At 46.2% G+C, this 17,305-nt stretch overlaps 1 long non-coding RNA gene across 2 annotated transcripts; it reads left to right on the top strand.

The window, feature by feature from the left end:
- The first annotated feature begins 9,483 nt into the window (after window positions 1-9,483).
- LOC140219381 (uncharacterized) lies at window positions 9,484-14,219 on the top strand. Of its 2 annotated transcripts, XR_011895607.1 has the most exons (3): window positions 9,484-10,038; window positions 10,869-10,980; window positions 11,192-14,219. It is a non-coding gene; the product is annotated as an uncharacterized lncRNA (long non-coding RNA). The 2 variants fall into 2 exon arrangements; XR_011895606.1 differs by lacking the exon at window positions 9,484-10,038 and having other exon boundaries at window positions 10,048-10,980.
- Window positions 14,220-17,305: the final 3,086 nt, after the last annotated feature.

Raw genomic sequence — 17,305 nt, 5'->3', positions numbered from 1 at the left:
ACAGTTGTCCTGCACTATAACCATTCAACGATTCTTCATTTATATCAGTCTTCCTCCTTGTAGACTGCAAGAAGTGTTGTTGTCTTTTACAGTATTCGAACAAAACAAATGTACTATTCGACAACTTCAAATAGTGAATTCTCGAATCGAATACAAATTGAATAGCAAAGACTATTTGATTCATTTTCAAAATTTTGAATATTTGCACACTCCTATTAGGAAATTGCAAGATTGGCTTGTAATCGCAATATATGTGGCAAATTTTCTATTAAAAAAATGTGGGTTAGCCCCCGCATGCATCTCATTTCACAGCCAATCAACCATCACTTAATTTCCTTGCATTGCTGCTGTTCACTCTGTCTTTTATACATTGCCACATTTGCACTGATAATAGTTGCTACTGGACATATCAATTTTATCTGCAGCATGATGTATAATGTCCTATATATTAACAAGGAATAGATGATACTAGAAATTATCAGTTATCATATATAATGTCACGTGGTAGTGACGGTGAAGAAAGAAGCAATAGGGTGGAATACAAAACTAGCTTTTATTGGGCGAACCTGTGCCCACAAAAACAGGCTACACTTATAGCACAACGATAGCGGCGAACACGGTCGGCGATCGTCGGAAAACTGATTAGCGGGTCAAGCGCGTCGGCTTTTATAGATCAGTCGTGGAATGTTCCAGATTAACTGATGGGACCCGCGTGTCTTCCACAAAGTTCTACACCATTCGTGTCACGCGATGAAATCTGATAACACAAGGTTCGGCGACAACAGACACGCGGATAGAAGCGTCGATAACTTTCCAGAAACGTCGGATACATGCAGGCGCGTCCCTCGCTGTGCGATTACAGTTGTTAAGCGGCGAAACGTGGTTGCCCGATAAAGATAAGTACACGTGTCAATAATATACAAGACAGTTAACTGATAATCTATAAGAGTACCAAAATTGGTGCTAGAGGAAAGGAGGGCAGCAATGTGCAGCAGAGGATTGGGAGGTGTAATTCGAGATAGCATAACTGCACTGTCCTAGAATGGAGTCAGCTAATTCAAAGCAAGGATATGACTGAAGCTTTCAATGCTGAAGCAGACATAAATTGGTTAATGAAGTTAATGATAGCCATGTATGCACCTTGAAAAACATGGGAGCTTGAATATAAAAATTAAGTGTACCCAGCAGCACAGATTGGATTCAGATTGTACTTAGGCACAGAGGATGGCCTGTCTCTCCTGCCAGATGGTGTCCTGCTTGTCTCCCCTCACAGCCACTAGTTGTGGACGGTGGTGGCAACTGATACAACCAATGCATGCAATAATGCAGAACATAATTTAGGTAATTTTTGAAACATGGAAGACTTTTGTCTACCAAAGCAGGTAACAAAAGTGGTACTCATATTTTTGAGTCTGAGAAGAATTAGTGTGCATGTAAATTGTTTTCATATTGGGTCCTAGCTGTGCTTCAAACCACAGTGTGCCACATGGCTCTGTTCTGGCCCCCTTGCTGTTCATCATTCGTCCTGCATGGAGGCTTCAAGACATCACAAGCATTGAGTTCTTTATTTATGCTGATGACATGACGATTTGATCAACGTATGGGAATCTTGATATGCAATTTAACAGCTGCAAAATGCTCTTGACATACTCACTGAATATGCAGAGACTTGGTCCCCAACTATATATAAGAAAGTCCTGCTGCATTCATGTTACTAACAATTAAGATAAGGAGAAGTAAGGTCAGTCTTCAAAACTGACTTTGAGGTAGGAATCAACCCATCAGTCATGCTAACAATTCATGAGCTACCTCTCCTTAGCCTTGGAATTCATCTTTCTGGTTCAGGCTTGAACTAGCCTAGGCCAGTCTGGAAGTCATCGACCTTGACTTTGGACTTAGTATACGGAATTCAACCAAGTGCTGGTAGAGCTCCCACTGAGGTGACACAGCAACTTGCAAGTTTTTTTAAATTTCACCATGTATCACCTATCAAGCACAGTTTCGTTGACCGAGTGCTCAGCGGTGGGCTATACTAGATTTCACCATCTGAGAAGTGAGGGCAATAATGGTACTGAATCAAGTCTTATCTCAATCCAAATGCGTAAATTGCATGCCCAGCTTAGCACAATTATGGAACTTGTCATTCTGTGCAAGCATGTAAGACAGCTACGATAACTGATCTCTCTATTAGTTGCAGCTCTCTCTTCTCATTTATACAGAGATCCTCCCATGATAATGACATTTTCTGACCTCCTGCTGTATGGCACTGTACTTATATTAGCACTAATACAAGAATAATGTTTAGGAGAAGTAATTATGCAGCTATTTCATACGTGAGATATCAGGATGCCTAGAGGGCACTGTGCAATTTACCCAGGCTATGATTTTCAGGGGAACATAGGATGGATCGCCGTCATCACCCCATTTACAGCATTAAAAATTATTTTTCTTTTATATGCGCACACCTGTCCATTTGACACGAAGAAAAGGCTTATTTCAAGACTGTGAGACACTAATTAATTATGCATGCTCTCAGATCCTGCCACACTAAATCATCTAGGAAAGTTGGCGAAGATTCTAGACAGCATCGAAGAGAAGAAAAATTGAGGCCTGGAAACTACGGGCAGGCTAATGTGTACTTTTGTGCTCTCATTTATTACTATGAGAATATTCGAGGTTCATATGTGATGGCTTTGTGATGAGAAAAGAAAGAAGTTAGGCAAGGATGTCAGCTGCTATGAGATGTGCTTTATTAGAAAGTATAGGCTGCATTAGTACCTGTGTGGGTAAACCAGCATGTTCCCTGAACAAGTGAAGCTATTTTAGCCTACAAAAGCTGCCTTGAGGCTACTTGTTTTGCTTCAATTGTTGGCAAAAGGTATCTTGCTCTCTTAAAACAATTTTCACAGGAAAGTGCTGCATACTTATAAGATGCACATCATATCTAAGGCAACATGTAAAGCTTTATTTCGATAGCTAGTAAAGCCTTGGCCATCACTAATGTCTGTGCTGTGTACTGATGTGGCAGCACCACGCTTACACATTTAGACATCTTTTGCAGTCAAGCATGCAGGAATGCAGACAACTTTGAAAACCTGTCTCACGTACTGATGTTTAAATTGTGTCAGCTTCCATCGTCTCCATGCTGCGTGATCACACGAGAGGTCAACACGGGTCAAAAAATTTATATTTTACATTCGATAGAATATTTTATATTTTATGCACATATCACTCAGTAGCATGAAAGTGAACATGACTTCTATGCCAAATGAATATTTAGGAGGAAAAAAAAATTGGGAAATTCCTCAGTGCGGAGGCACCTATTTCATGCACAAGGCATTCTCGGAAATTCGCAACAATGTGGAATACAATATATTACAGCTACAAAGAATATATTTTTGTCTGTAAAACATAGACGTAAAGAAGGGCTAGCTAGCCGTGCAAAACAGAAGTGTTTTAGCATAACTGCTTAATTTGCTACAATTTTCAAAAGTTGCTATATCTACGGTTTTTTATCAACTATACCAATCCGTGGAGCCTGTTGAAATTTGGTGGACTCTGAGACCTTAACCTATTCAACAACTTTGCGCAATATTGTTCTTGTATCACAAATTATCAGTTTTACAATTCACTTCAAATGTGAAGTTTTGACGAAAATGAATGCGATATAAAAATCAAAATAAAGAAACAACATTGTAAATTAAAAACAAGTTGCATTATTTTGTATGTAAGGACAATACTACAGGTGGTAGAAATGAAAGCTTCACAAGAACATAGCAATGTGCTAAGAAAAGGGGACATTAGGGTAAAAAGAACATGCACAAGGCTCTGACTTGCCTAAACTTCACCATGATTGTGACAGAAAGGCAGTTTTGGCCTTATGGTTAATACCTATACATAAAAGTGCGTTCACTGCAATCATTATTCGCTTTAATGGGAATAAAGAAGCGTCAATATAACCTTTACGTGGCTCTTTTATTTAACAGCATATGTGCGCAGCTTATGGCATAGATAATTTTTAACGAAGGTTTGTATTTCTTTACGTGCTGGAATTAACTGTTAGTTCTCTGTGAATGTGCACAGGTAACACAATGTACGACAGGTGAATGCCTCTAAAAATGTCACACTGGTCATTATATAAACATCATTATATAACCTAAGATGCAGTGGTGGGAGTGGCAATGGTGCTGGTTAAAGCAGTGTTAGCTGGCACATAGTTCCAGCTGCCAGGTGCCTAAAACTGCCAAAACTACCTTTCTGTAGCAATCATGGTCAAGTTTAGGGAAGTCAGAGCCTTATGCATATTCTTTTTATGCTGAGGTCCCTTTTTGTCTGATTATGTCTGATGTTTAATAGTACAAGGGCCTGGAATGACTATAAAGAATGCCATGAATTTTGCATGATACATTTAACACTTAAAAATGGATTGCTATAAATAATTAATATTGGCTGTATACAGGCTTAAAATTACTTGCTGTATAGGAGTGTAAAACATATCTGCTGTTAAAAATTACAAGCCTATAAGTGATGTTTGTCTTTGCTAAAATGCATGAGGAGATGAGAAGATAAAGCATTTGAACTGGTGTGGTCTTTTACCAAGCACTCTGCGCCTTTCCAGAGCCCTTACGCACAATGGTTTGGAAGCTGGCACTCCATGTGCACTGCAGCATTGCAGCTTAAGCCTTCAACTGGAGGCAATGCTATGATTTAAGACTTTGAAGACACTGTATATATATCCAGCATACCTACACCACTGAGAAAAGTACCTGACAGTTTTGTTATTGAAAAGTAGATTGTTGCCAAGGAAAAGGGCTGTACTGAAAGGTAAACAGGTGCACATTATATCGCACTTCCTGTCACAGCCTATACAAGGCTGATAGTATTTGCCAAATAAATAAATAAATAAAAAATATATAATGTAATAATAAATTGTTGTTATGCTGTTTTATGGATAGGCCTATTTTATAGACATGCTTTATGGTTAGACTACCTGTTCTCCATAAAGACATGGAGAACAGGTGGACCCTCCAAACTTGTTGCATGTTGATGACTCGCTGCTCATCAGAAGGTAAGAATGTGTACATGCCATCCGTTTTTATTCTCCACATTCCAAATTCCAGCCACCTTGCTTGTCTTTTCATTGGGATAAGGCTGCACGAAGTGTAAAAAGGTAAAAACAGAAAAAGCAAAATCTGATTGCCAAACAAAACATGCGTCCAAGTGTGTATGCTGCTCCCTAGACTTGGTATACCTGATCCCGTTATCTTGTGATGAGGTGTAACACGAGAGTGCAGAAGCACCACCATCCATTCACTTCGTCTTGACTGCCTTACTATTTGCCCAGTTACTGTCACTCATGTGGATGTAACCCCATGCTCAATGACACACTTATGCTTTCCCATCATTGTAACAAATTAATGAGCGAAATAATTGAAACATTGTGTATCAACAAATTACGAGACAAATGTATTAGCCAGGCTTAAATGGTGACCCTTGTGACCAAGAAATGCAATTATCTAGATGTGTGTCCTGAGTGAAATGAATTATTGTTACGTTTTTATTTTTGTACATGTCTACCATACCATTCTCTAACATTGTTTTGTTATCACGTGGCTTTGTGAATCTACTTTTGCCATTTATTTTTCTCGTTGTGTATACTGTTGCTTCAGGACATATATATATCTATGTATATATTAGCGTTTTCCTTAAACAAATATTTTTCTTGCGTATACAGTGCCAAGTCTTTACTTTCTTCACCTCTCTTCTTTTGTCTGTGTTACATCGTGCTGCCAAGCAAGACATCGCTATAAATCTGCACCCCCTTGCCCATCTTTCAGTTATTCTGCAGTGTGTGTAGTTCATTACTGACCTTTATATATTCCATGTATCTTGCAAATTGCTTCTGAACATTTTACGCAAGAAAAGCTTTAGGTCCGTGAATGAAATGTGAGCTCGACTTTCAGGGCCTCTATAAGTGATGGATGCTTCTTCCTAATCTGTGAGCCAGAGATGTATCCTAGGCAGCCTCTACAGGGGGGCCCAAGTCAAAATATGCAAAAGAGAAGGGGGACCTCACTGCACACTATGAGCGCTAAAATGCCAGCATTCTCAGGGGAAGCCTGGGCCCTCAGGACTCGGACTGTGCCGGTGCTGCAAGCTCATTTCATTCTAAGCCACGGCGAGCAGGCACCATATGCAATTAGGCCATGCACAGATACTTGTGTAACTAGCTTAGGACCACGTTTTTGTGGTTTTTATATGTTTGTATTACTTTCACTGTGCTAAGGCAGTCAATGTGTAGTAATATAGCTTTATGAATGCTTGTGCCTGTAATATGGGGAAAATAACTGTTAGTGCTTTGCTTGTAAGGATGCTTGTTTGCAGATTAACAGCCTCAAATGCAACAAAAGAAGGTCCCAGTGCTGCAAACAATACTCTTGCTTGTGATTTTGAGGCGTCAGTGATGAACTCTGAGCATGTATACTTCAATTTCAGTTCTAAGTATAGCAGTTGCATATATGCACACCTAGCACATGCTTGGAAGCTTAAGGAATGAGGTGTCGCACTCTTTGCATTGTTACTGTTGAAGTGGTTAGCATGGGTCATTAAACGATTTCCAAGGATCGATCTGTCCAAGATCTGGCAACAGTGCTCTTAACATGCATTGTGAATGGAAGTCTGTATGTTGGTCATGTAAATAGCTCACAGTATTTGACATGCCATATTGACACGTGTACTTATATTTATCGGGCGACCACGTTTCGCCGTCTAACAAATCTTATCGCACAGCGCGGGACGCGCTTGCATGTATCCGAAGTTTCTGGAAAGTTATCGATGCTTCTATCCGCAGTCTGTTGTCGCGGAACCTTGTGTTATCTGATTTATTCGCCTGACGCGAATGGTGTAGAACATTGTGGAAGGCACGCGGGTCCCAACGATTAGTCTGGAACATTCGACGATTCTGTATAAAAGCCGACGCGCTTGACCCGCTGATCAGATTTTCGACGATCGCCGACTGTGTTCGCCGCTTTCGTTGTGCTATAAGTGTAGCCTGTTTTGTGGGCACAGGTTCGCCCAATAAAATCTAGTTTTGCCTTTCACAGTATTGCCACTGTGTTCTTAACGTCACCACCACGTGACATCTGGTGGAGGTGCTTTTCGTTCATGTACCGGACGCCCCCGACAAGCCGTGATCCAAGCCCGGACCGCAAAGAGCACACCAACGTAGTCCCGGAGCATCGAGCAAGCCGCCGTCTTCAACAGCTGCCCCCGGAGCACGGACTTCTACCTGAGAAGACCAAGAAGATTGTGGACAAGGCAACCCCAATGGCAGCCCCAGCCTCCCCCATCGTGCTGCAGCAGCCCAGGGAACCTCCGACGTTCCGCGGATCAACATTTGAGGACCCGGAAACCTGGCTCGAGACGTATGAGAGGGTCGCTAGGTTTAACAGTTGGGACAGCGACGACAAGCTGCGGCATGTCTATTTCGCACTGGAAGACGCCGCCAGGACCTGGTTCGAAAATCGAGAAGCCACCTTAACGACGTGGGACCTGTTCCGAAGCGGCTTCTTGCAAACGTTTACAAGCGTCGTGCGAAAAGAGCGAGCCCAAGCACTACTAGAAACCAGAGTGCAGCTGCCAAACGAGACGATCGCGATCTTCACGGAAGAGATGGCCCGTCTTTTCCGGCACGCCGACCCGGAAATGTCAGAAGAGAAAAAAGTCCGCTTCCTGATGCGGGGCGTCAAGCAAGAACTTTTCGCAGGACTTATTCGTAACCCGCCGAAGACCGTAGCTGAGTTTTCGGCAGAGGCATCGACGATCGAGAAAACTCTGGAGATGCGCACCCGGCAATATAACCGCCAGGGGCTCACGCCGCAGTACGCCATCCAAGGACTGGATTCCGGCGACCTTCAGGAGACCATCAGGGTCATTGTGCGCGAAGAACTGCGCAAGGTCCTGCCTTCGTCGCAGCCCCAAGTGGCTTCGATCGCCGACATCGTCAAAGAAGAGGTGCACCGATCGCTTGGAGTTCCCGAGCTGCAACCACAATTACCGCAGCCCCAGCCAGAAGCGATGACATACGCCGCCGTCGCACGCCGTCAAGGTCCCCCTCCGCGATCACGCCAGGGCCCTGCAACGACGCAATTCCGTCGTCCGCCGCCGCCGCCGCCAGCACGCCCACCCGTCGCCCAGCGTACCTACGCGAGGAAGACGGACATTTGGCGAGCCCCCGACCACCGCCCGCTCTGCTATCACTGCGGAGAAGCCGGCCATGTGTACCGCCGATGCCCATACCGCGACCTGGGATTGCGAGGGTTCGCCGTCGACGCACCGCGCCCTCGGGAAGGTCAACGCCCTCGTGACATCGCCGACTACCTCGCCGCTACTCAGTGGAGCCCTCGACGACCGTCCCGTTCGCCGTCACCAGGCCGCTACCTGTCGCCACAGCGCCGACCATACACTGGCCCAGCCCGGGGTCGGTCCGTCAGCCCATATACGGAAAACTAAAAGCAGCAACCGATGGAGGTGCGGTTGCTGTTCGTCGAACTGACGAAGATCCTCCGCCGCCGACGAAGACGCCGAAAAGACTACCTCGACGACATAACAACGACGTCACACCGCCGTCCCGACGAAGTCTGGCAGGAAAGAACACGCCGACGAAAGACCACTTGACGACGCCACGTACCAACCACAGGTCAACTCGACGCAGCCGTGATCCGACGCTGAGGCCTAACTGTAACGCAAGACAAAGAACCACCAACCTCGACGTGCTTCTCGACGGCCACGCAGTTACCGCCTTAGTAGACACAGGAGCCGATTACTCCGTCATGAGTGGACCCATCGCAGCCCAATTGAAGAAAGTTAAGACTGCATGGGAAGGCCCGTTAATTCGGACCGCTGGAGGACACCTCATCACGCCGAGTGGAATCTGCACGGCAAGAATTACCATTCATGACCGGACTTACCCCGCCACCTTCGTTATCCTGCAACAGTGTTCACGAGACGTCATTCTCGGCATGGACTTCCTGAACCAACACGGCGCAATCATCGACCTGAAGTCGAAGTCAATAACGCTGTCGGAAGATCAAGCGATACCGCCGGAGAGCCCTCGTAGTCACCACGCCTTGAGTGTGCTCGAAGATCAAGTGAGCATCCCGCCTCGCTCCAGCATTGTTATTTCGGTCGGCACCGAAACACCCACTGACGTAGAAGGCGTCATCGCAGGCGACCAACGTTTGCTGCTCGACCGTGAAATTTGCGTCGCAAGAGGGATCGCTCGCCTGCACGGAGGAAACACGAAAGTGTTGCTGACAAACTTCAGCCAGGAGTTCAAGCACATCAACAAGGGCACGGCGATCGCATACATCGAGGAAATTCAGGAAACCAGCGATGCCTTTGTCATCTCGGATTCTGTTGCATCTACCCCGACGACCGTGGTTCCCGAGCCAGACTTCGACATAAATCCAAGTCTCCCCAGGGCCCGCACACTCTCAAGTTCAACAAATGGCCACAGGGGGCGAAAAAATCGACCACGCGGCGCTGCTAAAGAAACAGGCATAGTACACCAATTAAAAAGGTTCCCCGTTGAGCACATTATCTCCCGCTAGAGGCGCCGTAGTAAGCGCAATTTTAACCTACAAACTTTCTTCAACAGTAAACGAAGCGTTTTTATTGCATGATAAAAACTACAAAATTATAACTCCTAATTATACATTGTACTTTTCATTACCAACTTTGTTGTTTTTTTGTCATTTTAAACGCAAAATAGCGTTCAGCATCATCGACCTCCCACGTGACCTCTGGCCTGAATTTAAAATTTTTACCGGTATGTTCGCGTGCGCGGCAGGTACGGATTCCTTGGTTCGTACATTGGTTGGTTATTTTGTGCTAACACCAGTTTACTGCGCTTCGATGTCTCGCGTTATTTAATTTGGGGTGTAAGCCTGAAAGCTAGGTTTCAGTCGTGAGCCATGTGGAACACGTCTGCATCGAAATGGGAGCCGGGTCCTGCTGCAGCTGGGGACAGCAATACCGGTGAGTCGTTTAACATCACTGCTTCAATCGCTATGTAATTTATTCGTCTCGTTAACTTACAGGCGGAGGTAAGTTAACGAACTAGATGCTGCATTACATAAGGGCAGTCAGGACTCTCCGTTGCTGTTTCCGAAATAAACTTTCAGTTGCGAGGCCATCATTATACACACATTCACGAAAGAGAAACGATATCGGAACGCGCGTCACATTTTTCATCTCGTTGTAGCCGTAGCCATAAGTGCCTGAGTTGCCTTATCAATATATTTTTTTTTCGAGTCCGCCGGCAACTTCTTTCGTTCACAGAACCGAATAACCTTTTGATAAACTGAAGCTAAAGTACTGAATTTAATGTATTAAACAGTTGCACACATGATAATTCACCCATATTTCGTACCTGTTGGTTCCAAATGTTCTTGCTGTTCAGTTTGGCTTACCTCAGGACATCTACTTTTGCAGTAGTGAAGCGGTGTATCACGTTCATGCACAAAAAGAATGCATCATTTCTAATAGCTTCATGTCTTTCATCTCTTTGCTTGCGAAATCAGCAGTGTGATCTCCTGTAGTGTATAAACGAGCGCACAAATGTACTTATTTGTGATCTTAATAATACTTAAGCTGTTGACATGCATTGTAGTTACGCAGACATCAATTTTACAGAGAGTAACCATATTTATTTAGCATGCTGCTTAAGCACCCTAGAACAAACAGTGTACATTTGCATGTGTTCTGTAGTCACAAACCATTGCAATGTATATGTCGCACCTTTACGCATCTTATATTGCAAAATTGTGCTTATTCAATTTCTGATGCAGTCAAAATTTCTGTTCCAGACATGCAGTAATGAGGATGGCACCAGTATAAAGCAACACACTCCATGCACTAAACAGAAGCTGCTGCCTGCTACAACAAGGTCATTGTGTGGACTTTGGCTGCTACTACAAGGTAAACAACACCTGGTTCAGAAATAAATATGCTTGATATATGCTGTATTGGCTTGCTAGTCTTGAGATACATGTCAGTTGTTTGTAGCAGATGATATGAACATTTGTTCATGTTTACAGTTCAGCATAATTAGTTCGAACATAAAAGAAAACACTGCATGAGTTTGGATAATCTCTGCTGTATCTCATGTGCCATTGTTCTGCTCCAACAGAGTCTGTGCCAAGTACATCTTGGTCATCACGGGAGCCCCCATCTACACCAACAGGAAGGGGCTGGAGCTGAATTCGCAAGACCACAAACAAAGAAGCCATTCCAGAATTATTTGGATGAGATATCAAGTCTACGAACGACTGTTTCAAGAGTGAAAAGAGCCTACGCCATCATTCCACCAGCACGGATATTGGCCGAGTCATCCAGGTACCTCAACAACCAAAATTATTTGTCTTCAGATGTACCTGCAACCTCTGAATAAGCACAGATGATGCTGGCTAAGAGTGTTCTGTCAGCTTGCCCTTCCTTAGTGAGCTTCCTGGCCCTGCCAGTTCTTGCCAAGTATAATTTTGTTTCAATGAATGCAAGTTTTTTCATTCCACACTTTTGTTAGAGATCATTCCTATTCCTCATACAAACAATAAAGGTCAACCGATTCTTTGCTCATACTTAATGCCAGTCACTGTCTAGTAGCATAACATATGTGTAGCAGTTCTTTCTAGTGTATGTTGCCATGTGCAATTCCTCTCCTGAAATAGCTGATGCAGCATTGGCGTGTGTCTTGCATTAACCTTTACACTGTGTGCTATGTAGCATTTAACTTTTGTTAATGTTTTTGGCTTTCAATGCTTGCAAGGTAGAGTGGCTTCTTTCTTGAATGCAAGCTTTCTCATTCCCATATTGAATTCCTAGTCTCATTCAGGATTGCTATTCTTGCTCGACAGCCTGTGTTTTTGTGAAAGCTACATTGAAGTGATTGATTGCAGAATCTGGTTTCGGCGCTGTCCGACTTGGTACTTGTCACCGTGTTACATTTCTCATATGTGGGAGCCTGGTCAGTTGCATTGGGAAACAGTCTCTCGAGGCAAGCACCTGCTCCTACAGTCCGCACAGTGACATAGACTGCGAATTTACACGCACACCGTGGTTGGTGCTCCCCGTTCTGTCCTTTCCTGCTGCTGCTGTGTGCAAATTTTGCTTGTGGTCTTCCTCGGCCATGATTTGGCGTCAACGGACACTCTCATACATAATTACATGGTTCTAAGTGTATGAAGTTGATATCCACATGTGTGGAAAGGCCTGCAAAAGTGACTGCAACATAGTGATGTTCACAAAACCGACCATGCCCATATATAGAGAATGTGGGGGACCAAGTGCGAGTTACACATTAGTGGCATGCAAAAGAACAAAAAGAAACGTGCATGTAGGAAAGGAGGTAACGCTAAAATGCCGGGCACTCCATGTCGCTGTTGGCTGTGGCAGCAGATGCTTGCGTCACCCGATTGCTTCGCAATGCAAGCTGCTCATATTCAACGCCGACTGTCGGTGCAAACATGTGGGACACATTGTCCAATCTGCTTGCGCTGCTGGTTGTTGCTTGTTACCAGACTGCAGTGTGCGACGAAGGCAAGCACTATGCCTACAGTCGGACGGTTGAATGTGTCGCAAGCAACCCGTGTGTGTGTATGCTCACTGTTGTCATGTAGATCGTAGCCAATGCATAGTGCCAATGTATAGATTGAGCATTATGTTAGAGTATGCTGAAGTGATTTGATTGCATAATCTTGTTTCAATGTTGTCCCACTTGGTCATGGTTGCCGTGTTACATTTCTGGGATGTGGCAGCCTGTTCAGTTGTATTGGCCAATGGCCTCTCGAGGTAAGCACCTGCTCCTGCAGTCCACACAGTGACACAAACTCCCTGTTTACATGTAGTGTGATTGGTGCTCCCTGTTTGTCCTTTCCTGCTGCAGCCGTGGGTAAAGCATGCTTGTGGCCTTCTTTGGCCATGATTTGGCGTGAACAGAGACTATGATACATGATTACATGGTTTGAAGTGTATGAAGTTGATATCCACATGGGTGGAAAGGCCTGTAAAAGTGGCTGCGAAATGGCAATTCCCACAAAACAGACCACATCCATATTGAGAGCAGGTGGGGCACTAAGTGTGAGCAACACATTAGTGGCCACCGAAAGAACAAAAAGAAACGCGCATGTAGGAAAGGAGGTAACACTAGGATGCCGGGTAGTTCATGTCGCTGTGTTGGCTATGGCAGCAGGTGCCTGCGTCACCCGATTGATTCGCAGTGCAAGTTACGGTGACGGTCAGTGTAAACAGGTGGGGCACTGTCCAATCTGCTTGTGCTGCTGGTTGTCACTCGTTACTAGACCACCATGTGCGACGTAGGCAAGCACTGTGCCTGAAGTCGGATAGCTGAATAAGCTGTATGCAATTTGTAGTGCGTGAATGCCCACTGTTGTCATATGGATCTTAGCCAATGTACAGTGTATTGTCTGAACCTTATGCGGTGATTGAATGCAGTCTAGTTTGATAATGGTCGCCGTGTTCTGTTTCTTCGATGTGGCGATCTGGTTAGCTGCATGGGCAACAGTCTCCCGAGGTAACCATCTGCTCCTGCAGTCCACACAGCGACAAAGACTCCCAATTTACATGCACCGTAATTGGTGCTCTCCCTATTCGACATTTCTTGCTGCAGCCGCCGGCAAATTATGCTTGTGGGCCTTCATCGGCCGTGATGTGGCGTGAGCGGAGACAGCGCACGTTATTACATGGTCCGAAGTTGATAGCCACATAGGTGGAAAGGCCTGCAAAACTGGCTGCAAAATGGTGATGCCCACATTGAGAATGTGGGGCACCAACTATGAGTTACACATTAGCGGCCCCCGAAAGAACAAAAAGAAACGTGCAGGTTGGAAAGGCGGGAACGCTAAAATGCCGTTTAGTCCATGTCGCTGTGTTGGTTGCGGCAGCAGATGCCTTGCGTCACCCGATTGCTTCGCAATGTAAGTTACGGCGACTGTTAAAGCAAACAGGTGGTGCACTGCCCAATTTGCTTGCGCTACTGATTGTCGCTCGTTACCAGATCGCCATGTGCGGCGACGAAAGTGAGCAGTTTACGAGCTCGCGTTAATGGTTTCAGCGCATCTCGACATGCAAATTTTATTTCTGATCTTGTATGAGAAGGTGCACTGCTTTTCTTCTGCCAATAAAGTCGCACGTCCTGTTCACTCACTTGTGGCTTGTTTGTATGGGCGTCAGTAGAGGCTCTTTAGTCTCCTGGCCATTAAAACGCGGCAGCTGAGGCATGCCGCAAAGCCAGCGAGGCGAGCACGGCGCGTACCCAGCGTACGGCACCGGTATAAAGCAGCCATATTGAATATTGTACTAAAAAAAAAAGACATTTCCGCTTTCTGTTTAAGTAGCGCCATCTGTCGGGCCCCCCACTAAGTTTCATGCGCTGCCGCTTCTTATTTTCGAACCACTGTGGAAGGTACAGTTTCCCTTCTCTAAAGTTGTTCTTTATTCTATGGTCTCCCCGTGATTAAGCAGCAACAGCTCAGAAGTCTGCTTCGACGATACAAAGACTGCTTTTCGACGTCATCGAGGATTCGACAAACACCAGTCGCAAAGCATCGCATAATAACCGAAGAGGGCGCTCGACCTCTCCGCCAGAGCCCATACCGAGTTTCGACGCGAGAACGTGAAGCTATAAGGCACCAAGTCGACGAAATGCTGCGCGACGACATCATCCAGCCGTCGAAAAGCCCGTGGGCGTCTCCAGTTGTTTTAGTGAAGAAAAAGGACGGAACCCTACGCTTCTGCGTCGATTATCGTCGACTGAACAAAATCACCAAGAAAGACGTATACCCCCTCCCACGGATAGACGACGCATTGGATCGGCTCTGCAATGCTAAATACTTCTCATCGATGGACCTCAAGTCTGGCTACTGGCAAATAGAAGTCGACGAAAGGGATCGCGAAAAGACCGCCTTCATCACGCCAGACGGCCTCTATGAATTCAAGGTTATGCCATTTGGACTGTGCTCGGCGCCTGCAACGTTCCAGCGCGTGATGGACACGGTGTTAGCAGGATTGAAGTGGCAGACGTGTCTTGTTTACTTGGATGACGTCGTTGTCTTCGCCGGAAATTTCGACGATCACCTTAAGCGGCTCGCGACGGTATTAGAGGCCATCAAGTCATCAGGGCTCACTCTGAAGCCGGAAAAGTGTCGCTTCGCTTACGATGAGCTTCTATTCCTAGGCCACGTCATCAGCAAATCTGGAGTACGCCCTGACCCGCAGAAGACAGCTGCCATCGCAAAGTGCTAGTCCAGAGAAAAGATGGTCATGAACACGTGATAGCTTACGCTAGCCGGTCGTTGTCAAAAGCGGAAGGCAATTATTCTACGACTGAAAAGGAATGCCTCGCCATCATTTGGGCTACAGCAAAATTTCGCCCTTACCTCTATGGCAGGCCATTCAAAGTCGTCAGCGACCATCACGCGTTGTGTTGGTTAGCTAACTTAAAGGACCCTTCAGGACGGCTGGCCCGGTGGAGCCTCAGACTACAAGAATATGACGTCACGGTAATATACAAGTCCGGAAGAAAACACTCCGACGCCGACTGCTTATCACGTGCCCCCATCGATCCCCCGCCGCAAGACGACGAGGACGACGACGCCTTTCTTGGAATAATAAGCGCGGAAGACTTCACTAAACAGCAGCGAGCAGACCCGGAGTTAAAAGGCCTCGTCGAATACTTGGAAGGGAACACCGACGTTGTCCCTAGGGCATTTAAGCGCGGGTTGTCTTCGTTCACGCTACAAAACAACCTGCTCGTGAAGAAGAACTTCTCACCAGTCCGCGCCAGCTACCTTCTTGTTGTACCGTCAGCGCTGCGTCCAGAAGTACTGCACGCCCTACACGACGACCCAACCGCTGGGCACCTCGGATTCTCCCGGACGCTGTCGAGGATACAGGAAAGGTATTACTGGCCGCGTCTGACCGCCGACGTCGCCCGTTACGTCAAGACATGCCGAGACTGTCAGCGGCGCAAGACACCACCGACAAGGCCAGCAGGGTTACTACAGCCGATCGAACCTCCTCATCGACCATTCCAGCAGATTGGGATGGATTTGTTGGGGCCGTTTCCGACGTCAACATCCGGGAATAAGTGGATCGTCGTGGCGACGGACTATCTCACCCGCTTTGCTGAAACTAAAGCTCTACCGAAAGGCAGCGCAGCCGAAGTGGCGAAATTTTTCGTCGAGAACATCCTGCTGCGACATGGTGCCCCAGAAATCCTCATCACCGACAGAGGAACGGCTTTTACAGCAGAGCTCACCCAAGCCATTCTGCAGTACAGCCAGACAAGTCATAGGAGGACAACTGCCTACCATCCGCAGACGAATGGTCTCACGGAGCGCCTGAACAAGACCCTCGCCGACATGCTAGCAATGTACGTCGACGTCGAACACAAGACCTGGGATGCCGTCCTGCCGTACGTAACATTCGCTTACAACACGGCGGTGCAAGAAACAACACAGATCACGCCGTTTAAGCTGGTTTACGGCAGGAATCCGACGACGACGCTCGACGCCATGCTGCCGCACGTCACTGACGAGGAAAATCTTGACGTCGCTAGCTATCTCCAGCGCGCCGAAGAAGCCCGACAGCTCGCCCGCCTGCGGATCAAGAACAAGCAGAGGACCGACAGCCGACACTACAACCTCCGACGACGCTTTGTCGAGTACCAGCCCGGTGACCGCGTTTGGGTTTGGACCCCTATACGCCGACGAGGACTGAGCGAGAAGCTCTTGCGTCGCTATTTCGGACCGTACAAGATCATCCGACGTATTGGCGCACTGGACTATGAGGTCGTGCCAGACGGCATTTCGCTGTCACAGCGACGCCGCTCACGACCTGAAGTTGTCCACGTTGTGCGACTCAAGCCGTACCACCAGCGTTGACGAACTTTGGGACTTCGCGTAACTGACCTTTGGACTTGCTTTATTTTCGTTGTTTTGTTAATTATGTTTAATAAGTGTCCTTTTGTGTTTCGCTCTTATATTTGTAGCATCGGGACATTGCTTTTTAAGAGGGGGGTATTGACACGTGTACTTATATTTATCGGGCGACCACGTTTCGCCGTCTAACAAATCTTATCGCACAGCGCGGGACGCGCTTGCATGTATCCGAAGTTTCTGGAAAGTTATCGATGCTTCTATCCGCAGTCTGTTGTCGCGGAACCTTGTGTTATCTGATTTATTCGCCTGACGCGAATGGTGTAGAACATTGTGGAAGGCACGCGGGT

The sequence above is a fragment of the Dermacentor andersoni genome, chromosome 7, assembly GCF_023375885.2.
Source record: "Dermacentor andersoni chromosome 7, qqDerAnde1_hic_scaffold, whole genome shotgun sequence".
Lineage (NCBI taxonomy): Eukaryota > Metazoa > Arthropoda > Arachnida > Ixodida > Ixodidae > Dermacentor > Dermacentor andersoni.
The sequence above is the reverse complement of the archived record's forward strand: the minus strand, read 5'-3'. Positions and strand labels throughout refer to the sequence as shown.